Source organism: Adiantum capillus-veneris, chromosome 11 (genome assembly GCF_014529385.1).
Source record: "Adiantum capillus-veneris isolate H3 chromosome 11, ASM1452938v2, whole genome shotgun sequence".
Classification (NCBI taxonomy): domain Eukaryota; kingdom Viridiplantae; phylum Streptophyta; class Polypodiopsida; order Polypodiales; family Pteridaceae; genus Adiantum; species Adiantum capillus-veneris.
This window is the reverse complement of record NC_140941.1, coordinates 52,892,678-52,902,945: the sequence shown is the minus strand read 5'-3', so window position 1 is coordinate 52,902,945 and position 10,268 is coordinate 52,892,678. Positions and strand designations below refer to the sequence as shown.

General features: G+C 40.1%; 2 pseudogenes; both read left to right on the top strand.

Moving 5' to 3' along the window:
* The first annotated feature begins 717 nt into the window (after window positions 1-717).
* LOC147447236 (uncharacterized) lies at window positions 718-1,626 on the top strand (annotated as a pseudogene).
* Window positions 1,627-2,715: 1,089 nt separating this feature from the next.
* Window positions 2,716-4,870, top strand: LOC147447235 (uncharacterized; annotated as a pseudogene).
* Window positions 4,871-10,268: the final 5,398 nt, after the last annotated feature.

Genomic DNA, 10,268 nt, shown 5'->3' with positions numbered 1-10,268 from the left:
AGTGGCTCCAACAGTATAAACATTGGGATTTCGAACCCCAAATCATTGTGTCGACTAACTCTGTAGGGTCGCTAAGTCAACTACAAACAGAGAGAAGCAGGAGGACTCATTGTCAGTACTGTTGTCGTGTTCCACATCCACCTTGTGTGATTGGAAACACAAGATCAACGATTATAGTAAAGAGAAAAAATCTAAGACAAATTATTGTTAAAATAGCGCATAGGAGAAAAATAAAACCTCTTTTACGACCCTTAGTAAATCAGTTTACTAAAGTCGCTTATAGAAACTGGAGAGGATAATATAAAGATTGAGCGTGAAATCCTAGCAGTGGTATACACTGCATTGAAGGATTAGTATCGAGAGGAGTTACACGATTGTGTGCATCGTATGAGTGGAGCAGATTCTAGTAGAGGAGGAGACCAAAATAGGGCTAGAGAAGCACGTAGAAAGAGGCGAGAGGAGATAATTGCTCAAGATCTTGCCAATCAACTGGAGCGCGTTAACGCGTTACTTTTAGAACAAGTACCAGGAGTACTTATTGAGGGATTAAGAGAAGGTAGATTAGTGGGCCAACCCACACCAGAGAGAGAAATAGTTGACCAACCGTTTAATTTAGACCCGTGTTGAGACTTGGGGTTGAGAAATTTATTTGCTTTACCCAGACCACGAGTACTAATGTTTTGGGAAGACCCACTCTTTGAAAATCCGTTAGAAAAAATGGCAGTGCCTGTAGCACGAGCTACGATACGATTGGCAGACTTTACACAGTTTGCAGGACTCTGGGATGAAGACCCGGATGCTCATCTTCAAAAATTTTAAGTAACATGTGTAGCAAACGAAATTGTGGATAATGATCAAAAACTACATATTTTTCCAGCTACATTTAAGGATGAAGCTGCCAGTTGGTATGGTAATGTACCAGCAGCAAATAGGGCTACTTACCCTAAGCTGACAACAACATTTTTAGCAAAGTTTCACCATCAGGGACTCCAAGATAGACTCGCTCAACAGTTAGACTATCTTCAGTAGGGGATCAACGAAAGCATTGATCATTACATCCAAAGGATAGAGACAATAGTAAGAAAGATGGGAAATATGGAACCCAATGAGGATACTCAAAAGAGTAGACTTGTAGATGGCTTGCAAGATCCGAACGCTCAACAATATGTGAGTTTAAGAAGACCGGCAGACTTAACAACTGCTAAACAAGAAAATAGAAATTGGGAAGAGGTGCAATTAAGCCAACAGAGGAGAAGAGAATTGTTTATTGGACCTAGTATGGTTACTTCTCCCACTATACCGATTCCACGAACTCAAGAGCCTGTATCTGGTTATGGAGGTACACCACCACAAGTGGTGGTAAATACAAATCAAACTCCTTATTATACTCCAAATCCATATATGACAGCTCTAGCCTACATACTACAGACTGGTACACCACCATCACCAGCTCTCACAGAAGAGAGGGTAGTCCAATTAATGACAGTCACAATTGGAAAATTAAAAGAAGAAATTTTGAGTGCTTTAAGACCTCAAACGAAAGAAGTATATGCTATAGGTCAACAAGCAGCAGGCCCGTCTATGAGTGCACCTCCAATGAGATCCAAGGTGTGGTGTGGGAAGTGAACCGGTTACGGCCATTTGACAACTGAATGTCCAATTGCATCAAGGGTAGTGCCAGACCAAGTACATACACTATTTTGTACCTTTTGTCTAAAAAACAATCATGTGGAAGACAATTGCTTTGTAAAGCAAGCGTATGAACGCCGACAAGCAAAGGCTATGAAAACTAATTATAAATTTATGGATAGGAGCAATATGACTTACAAGATAGGTCCACCACCTCAACCTTTTATGCAAAGGGGCCTGCCTGACACATATCAGCAGCAATTACAACAAGAAAGGAAAGGGTTACCCACGCAAGGGATACCACCTACGCCAAGGTTACAAGGACAAATGAGGAGAAATTCTCCGTATAGACCTCCATTTCGCCGGAATAATTTTCGATACACTAACCCAAATATGGGGCCAACTAGCCCTGTGGTATGCTATAATTGTCAACAGGACGGGCATATAGCTCCCTATTGCCCCAATCCTTGAAAAAATCAAGATTATATACCATTATGTCGCATATGTAGCGAGGAGGGTCATTATGAAGATGTATGCCCAACACGGGTAACTGCATTGCAAAATGACAAAGGGAAACAGAAGGTCGATGAGGGTCGTAGTACTTTTGCCAATTTAGTAGAGGTTGAACAAGTGCAAGATGCATTCCCTCGTAAACGAAAAGCAAGGAGAGTGACTTTTGCTAAAGAACCTGTGATGGTTGGGGTAGTTACTCGATCTCAAAAGATGGACCATGATAAAGGGTTTATTGTCCCGAATGTGAATAAGAAATTTGATAACTCTTCTATAAAAGAGTTCGTAGAATCTCCTGAAAAAGCATCAGAGGATCATTCTGTGGATGAATCACCGATTGCTTTTAAGCTATAAGGAAAGGAAGAAATTACAAAAGGTATAGCACCTTTTCCAGAAAGATTACAAACATCTATAGTTCACAGAAAGAGTGTACCAGATACCTTTAATTTATGGGAGTCTATGAAAGATTGTAAAATATCATTGGACTTGACCACTTTAGTAGAGATATCTCCTCTTTGTAAGAAGCAATTATATCATAAGCTCGTACATAGGAGAGGGAAGAGAAGAAGCCCTAAAATGACAGAGCCAATTAAAGAAAAAGGAGTTCAAGTAGTAGATATGTTTATGGATCTAGAAGCACCTACTATTTCCTTGGAAATAGGAATCCATAGTGTGACGGGAGTGCAATTAGATGGTGGAGCAGAAGTCAGTTTAATGACTGAGCAAACTATGGGGGAGTTGGGAATGAAACAAGTGGAACCCACGAACATTATTATACGCTTGGCTGATCAACGACGTGTAAAACCCTTAGGGATTTTACAAGGGATCAAGACCATAGTGGCAGGACTTGAATTTCATGTGAGCTACTTGATAGTCCAACCACATTCGTATCGAGCCTCTTTCCCAATATTGTTAGGACGACCTTGGCTTGTTCAAGCCAGGTGTGTGCAAAGTTGGCACAAAGGAGTGATCACTATTGGTCCTCGCGAGGATAGAGTAGAATTGCGAGTTGTCTCTAAAGAATTTTTGAGGGAGTATAAAAAATCGACTGTGTCAGAAACAGAAGACAACACAGATTATAGCGGCGATAAATCAGAGGAGGAAGAAGAAATTAAACAACACTTCTCATTAGATACGGATAAATATTCTCGATTTCTGCACAATGGCTACCATATGCGGATAGAGGATGATTCCACTGGGACAATCTCCACATCAGAGAGTGTTGGTAATTATGCCCATCACCTAGGAATGGGTGAATATGAAGTTCATTATTCTTCGGGTGATGATTCGACATTGCACAATGGATGTCCACCTCAGATAAGTGTTTGGCAAATTGTTGTAATATATCTTTGGAGGATGACTTAAAGAACACGGATAAGTATGAAGGACAGTCCAATGCATTAGTAGAAGTAAACGCTATCTGGGAACAATTATTAAAAGAGCGTGAGTTAGCAAATGAAGCTATGGCTCAAGTGCTACAAAAAATAGTCCGACTAGAAAGAGAAAAAGGCCAAGCTATTTTAGAGGCTAAGCATAGCAAAGAATTATTGAAGCAATGGGAAGATTATTATGAACAGGAAGGTATGGAAGAACAGCCAGAGGAATATGGAACCACTGACGTCTCAGAATTCCAGACTGAGAGCTCTTTCATGTCTGAAGTAACACTGGATACCTATATGGTAAATATAGAGGGCTTGTCAACAAAGAGTTATGAAACTGCGATTGTACCCTATTGTGGGACACATCGGTGGCTGTTATGAGTGATACGGAGACTAAAAAGGAAGAGCGTGAATCTCTTATAAATAAACACAATTTACTTGAAAATGTTGTTTATAAGGAGGACAAACATCCTCTAATCAGGGCTATGCCATGAACATAATCTTCCTTTGTATTATCCAAAGATAATTCAACTGTTCAATGGGAAGTGTCAGAAGGAAAATTTTTGACATTGGGAAGCCAATTAAAAGGAGAAGTGTTGGAGAGTTTTAAAGAAGTACTTACAAAGTATCAACATGCTTTTGCATGGTCGTATAAAGACTTACGAGGAGTCAAGCCTGAGCTATGTCAACACTATATCGATTTAGAACATGGGGCTCGACCTATTTGTCAACGTCAGCGTCGAACCAATCCTGTTTATGCTGAATTGGTTAAGGCAGAAATAATGAAACTCTTGGAGGTGGGATTTATCTATGGAGTTGATTACAATGATTGGGTTTCCCCAATTGTGGTAGTACCCAAGAAAAATAAGAAAATCCGTATCTGTGTGGACTATAGAAAACTCAATGGGAAAACTAAGAAAGATCATTTCCCTTTGCCCTTTACCGATCAAGTTTTAGATCGTGTTGCCGGGTATGCCCTTTATTCCTTTATGGATGGGTTCAGTGGCTATAATCATATTCAAATACATGAAGATGATCAGTCAAAAACTACTTTTACTATTGAATGGGGAACATTTTCTTATCGGGTTATGCCATTTGGGCTATGTAATGCCCCGGCTACATTCCAACGTGTTATGATTGCAGCTTATCAGGATTTTCTACAAAAGTGGATGGAGATTTTCTTAGATGATTTTTCAGTGCAAGGAACTGAAGAGGATATGCCTGAAAAATTGGCCTTAGTGTTTGAACGTAGCATTGAAATGGGCATTTCTTTAAACCCTGAGAAGTGTGTCTTTGGAATAATCAAAGGATACTATTGGGGCATGTTGTCTCTCGGGATGGCATTACGGTAGATGAGAGTAAGGTTAGTAAAATCAAAGATTTGCCAGTACCTCAGAATATTCGTCAACTGCGAGGATTTCTAAGGCATGCAAATTACTATAGGAGGTTCATTTTGAACTTTGCTTCAATTGTGGGACCTCTGACAAATTTACTGAAAAAGGATATGGGTTATGTGTGGATTGACAAATGTCAAGTTGCATTTGAGGACATTAAAGACCGGTTGATAAATGCGCCAATTCTAGTGAGTCCTGATTTGACAAAAGAATTTCCTATCCATGCTGATGCATCACATACAGCAGTTGGGGCTGTATTATGTCAAGCTGATGATAAGAAGGTTGATCATCCAATCTATTATGCTAGTAGGGTCTTAAGTTACCCTGAGCATAATTATACTACAACCGAAAAAGAATGCCTGTCTATGGTTTTCTTTGTCGATAAATTTCGACATTATCTATTGGGAAATCATTTTGTATTTTATGTGGATCATGCCGCATTGAAATACTTGTTAAATAAACCAGAGATTCCTGGGAGAGTGATCCGATGGATGTTACTTTTACAAGAATTTGACTTTGAGGTAGTTGGACGACCAAGCAAGTCGCATGTGTTAGCTGACCATCTTTCTAGATTACTCACTGATGATGTAGAGAGGGGAGTTGATGATGACTTACCTGATGCTAACCTGTTTCTGGTCGAAAGTGAGATACCTTGGTATGCCGATATAGCTAACTTCCTTAGCACGTCTGAATATCCTCATAAAGCGACTAAGCATGAAAAGAAGAAACTACTCCTTCAAGCCCGTCATTATTCATTAATGGGGGGTTTCTTATATCGCTATTTTCATCGTGAACAAATCTATAGACGATGATTAAGAGAGGATGAGATTTATCAAATTTTAAAGGCATTACATGATGAGCCTTGTAGAAAGATTTTATTTATGCATATGAGTATTATATGAAGTATACTTATGCGTCAAAAAGTCACAAGATAAATTGTTTAATGCCCGTTCCCACTATATACGTGCCATAGCACAACAACGTAACCACCTAGCTCTGGAAAATGGGCAATCCTTTATTTGATGCACCATGCATGTGTATGTACATATGCACAATCCCTTGCTCCAGAAAAATCCTGACAGCGTTTCATCTAGTTGTAAGGATGGTAAGGTACTCTCCCATTATTTTACTTGCAATGTTGTTGTAGGTGGTACTGAACTTACAACTGGAGGTGCAAATTCTTTCTTCTTTGTAAGGATATTTACAATGGTAGGTGGTGGTTGTGTCGAAGCTTGTGTTTCTGTTGAACCACACATAAAGAGCAAGAACCTTCATTTGACTTCCTTGTTCCTGAGCTAGGTGAAACAAATTGTTCTTTCTTTGGTACCCAAACTAGCTTTGGAGAAGGTGTGTATCATTCTGTGATTTTTTCCTTTCGGCGGTCTTCAAATCATTTGGAGTTACAGGAACATTGATCTTTAGTAGGTGCTAGGAGAGAACACAAGGTACATTTAGGTAACTAGATTTGATCTTTTGCATCATAGTAGCCTTAGGATTCTAATAGTCTCTTAGGAATCCAATGTAACATTTTCTTATATTTGTTGGGGCGAGTGGGACATCTTTTACGAGGCTTCTATTTTTGAATTAGGTTGAGCATCAAAAGTGGTTATCAAAGAAGATTTAGGGATCCATTTGTATGTTTTCATTGTATATTTTGATGAGTCTTGTCAAAAGCTATATGCATTGCTCCTATCATATTTAAAGGTACAAGTTTGTGGAACTTCATCCCCCTCAAGTGTTACCTAGGTCGTCCTCCTATTTCCCCAAGTGTCTAAGGTGGCTGCTAGGTGGACCCAATCCACATTGTCAGACTCGGTCATCTCATGTAGAACATCCATATAAGGAGAATCTTCCCCAATATCATTGTCCATTTTACACGTGTAACAATATTGCAATGGGGTCGAGTGAGCTGTGGTGTTAGATCTATGATCAATTATAAATTTGTTTCCTAGAGGATGTGCTCAACCACTTACAAGATCAACTCAAATGACAGAGTCTTGGAAGTGCAAGGAGACATGTTTTTTTAGACAAGTCATGCAACATTTTTGCTTCCCTCATGAAAGAACATCCTAAGATCATCTTTGATGATATAGTGTGCTTGGAGAAATCCATAACATTGAAGGTATGCCTTATTTTGTGTCCAAAGACCTTGACCTTGAGATCCTCTAGCATTCTAATAGGTTTAACAATAATCCCATTGGCCATCTTTACCGCTATGTTTGTAGTCCCACGGTGAGGTCTTTCCATAGTTTCCCATCAATTTTTAGTTACAATGCTAACCCCAACACCACCATTAAGGATTCCCTTCACAGTTAATCCCTTGGTAGTGATTGGTATGGTCGCATTGAATTCATCGCCTTCAAAGTATTGTTCCAACTTGTTAACATGTATTTCAACAACAGAGTTCTTATCTAGGTTGGGTTGTGGATCTAAATGTTTCTCCTCTATTGGCACCTCCCTAGCTCCATCCATCAGTGCAAATTGTGGTAGCCCGACTTTTAGCTCTCCATTGAGGAAAGCTCAAAGGGCTAAGAATAGCTCAGGGTCTCAATATAGTTTAAACATGACGGTGGTTCTAACTTGTGAAGCCATGAAATCCATCAATTTGGCAATATCTAACGGCAGTTTTTGGGCTTCCGTCCCTTGACAAGGGGAAGATGTGATATCCATTTCTTATATAGGGTCAAGTAATTTCTCTATAAACATTCTCTCCCAATAAGAAGGGAGTACGCCCACTTTTCCATGACTTAAAGTCATTTTCTTCTTGGATGACACTTGGTGTGGCTAGTGGTCTATGGACTTTGTGAAGTTTCTTTTGGGTAGGGAACATTGTATCTATAATCTAGATCTGCCTTAGGTATTGGCTCTAGATCCCTTTGGGTCTCTTCTACCAAACCCATTAATTGCTTGACTCGTTAGATCTCCTCTGTAGGGTTTGGGTAAGTTGCTATCTTCTTCTTGGGTTCCTTCGGTCCTTGCAATTGTGGCTCATGACGATATTCCTTGTTTTTTTCTTTTCTAATGGTCGTTTGAGTCTCCATGGTTTCACTTGAATGAGAATCCTCTTCAGTGTCGTTCATATATATGGGGTTTTCACCAGTCCCTATGTTGGTCTTTGAACTAGGGTCTGATTTTGCTGCTTTTTGCGATCTCTTCCTTCGTGTTTTCTTCTTCTTCTGAGATTGGGCAATTGATGTTGTGTCTCCTTCTTCTGAGATTGGGCAATTGATGTTGTGTCTCCTTCTTCAAGAATATAATTTTGGTTTTGGAGCATCAACCGTGTGAGTACATTTAGTGGTACCACAAGTGTACTTTTTGCTGGCTCCTACGTAACCTGAATTAAGTTCAATGACATGATCTTTGGTGCATTTGGATTATTCGGACGTTGGGCTATCAAATGATCTATGCCACATCAATTACACATGAGTATCAAAATTGTAGATGCGCTTGCTTTATTGGTTTGCATTAGTGTGGCATTTTTTTTTAATCTAATAGGACATTTGGCTACAGAATGTGGACCTTGAAGAGGTGGTCTCTTGGTAGTGAAATTGATATTTTGGCCTCTTGCCGCAAGAGTAGCTACTTAAAAGACATGTTTGACTTCTCCCCAATAGTCTTCCATGTAATATTGTGGACTTTCTTCAAGTGAATCACTTCCATAGGCAAGTCTATGTCTTCCTCACAGCCTTCCAAACAAGTAATATATGACTGACAACCCACTTGATTCACATAAGTGATTCTCGGATGTGGTGATTCTCGGATGTGGTGGTTGAGGTCCTAGCACTGGAGGTGGTAAGGGTGTTGTTTGCACAATATTTTGGGCCCTAGGGACCATGTGTTTTGACGGTTGTTCAAGAGGTGGGACCAACATCAATGCAGGCACTCGAGCTGTGTCCGTCCATGCTAAGATTGGTCTGTTGTCCATCGCACATTTAAATACTATGCAATCCTTGGCTTGATGACCATACCTCCCACATGCATTGCAATTTACATTAAATTTACTCTAAATGTAGGGCATTCACTGATACTATGTTGACCATAGCAAACTGAGCCCCGTTGCTGCTCCCTTCCTGGATACATATGGTTGTTTTGTGGAGCACGTTTGCCTCTAAGATTGTCTTGAATTCCCTTGGTGAGGTCTGCTAAAGTCATCTCAAATAATTTTTCTCTTTAGCAATATACTTTATGGTCATTGTCTCATGCCCCGATGCTTGCGAGCTAGTAGATCTAGGCTCAACGGACACTCTTTCTCCTTGAATCATTAAGTTTTCCTCCGATTGGATTGCATTGCTGGTGACTGCTTCCCAAGTGGTGATACCTCTAATGACTAGGCCATTGTAGATATCATCATGTCGTAGTCCCCTAATGAATCTATCTAGCAATTGGTTATAATTGAAGCACTCATTTGGATTACAAGGAATATTCAAATGCTTCAAGCGACTAATAAAGTCTCTCCCAAACTCCCCTTCCTCTCGTTGGGCTTTCTGGAGCTGAGAGGATACACCCCAAAGTACTACCTCTCGTATATACTCTTTCAAGAATAGTCTCCTAAGAGTAGGGTAAATCCTTCTCTCCTCCACCCTTACGGTTCTATACAAATCCCCAGCCATTCCACTCAAGGTCAGGCTTAAAGCATTACTCTTATGCAGGTCACTGTGTTCTCCTAGGGAATCGTATATTTGTTCAAATATTCTATATGATTTCTCACATCCCCATATCCACTAAATTTTTGCGTGATCTTGGCTATTTGTACTGCCTTACTTCTAGACTCTCTATCAGGCGTGTTACACATATTTTCCGCAATGGATCAACCAATAGCTTGGAAAAATGTTTCCACGTCACCTAAGTAAGCATGTATAGTGGGAACAGCTGCTCTGGAGACTGCATGTGGAATGGGGATTGAAATTGGGTTTGGCGTATATGAAGTCCTTGGGTTCCAAGTTGGGTATAATGTTGTGCCATTTGGTGGCCCAATGTTCATATGTGTGGCCCTAGACATAGCAGACGTTAGATGTGACATGCTAACGATAGCTGGTATGGTCCCAATGATATAAGAGCTTAGATGTTGTGGTTGTGGAGCATAAGTTGTTGAAACAAGGGGAGGGGTAGGAGCTACATGAGCACGAGGGTCCATAGGTGCATATGATCGATACATGCTTGTAGGTACCGTCGTAGGCATTGGTCTACCATGTAGAAATTCTTTACTAACAAATAAGGTCCATGGAATGTTTTTTGTCATGCCCATCAATGGGGTAGGCATGGTAGTCATGGTGTCATCAAGAGAAAGATGAGCTAAACTTGGAAAGGTAAAGCTATCACTTGTGGGCTCATATTGTATGGAGACCCTTAGCGAAAC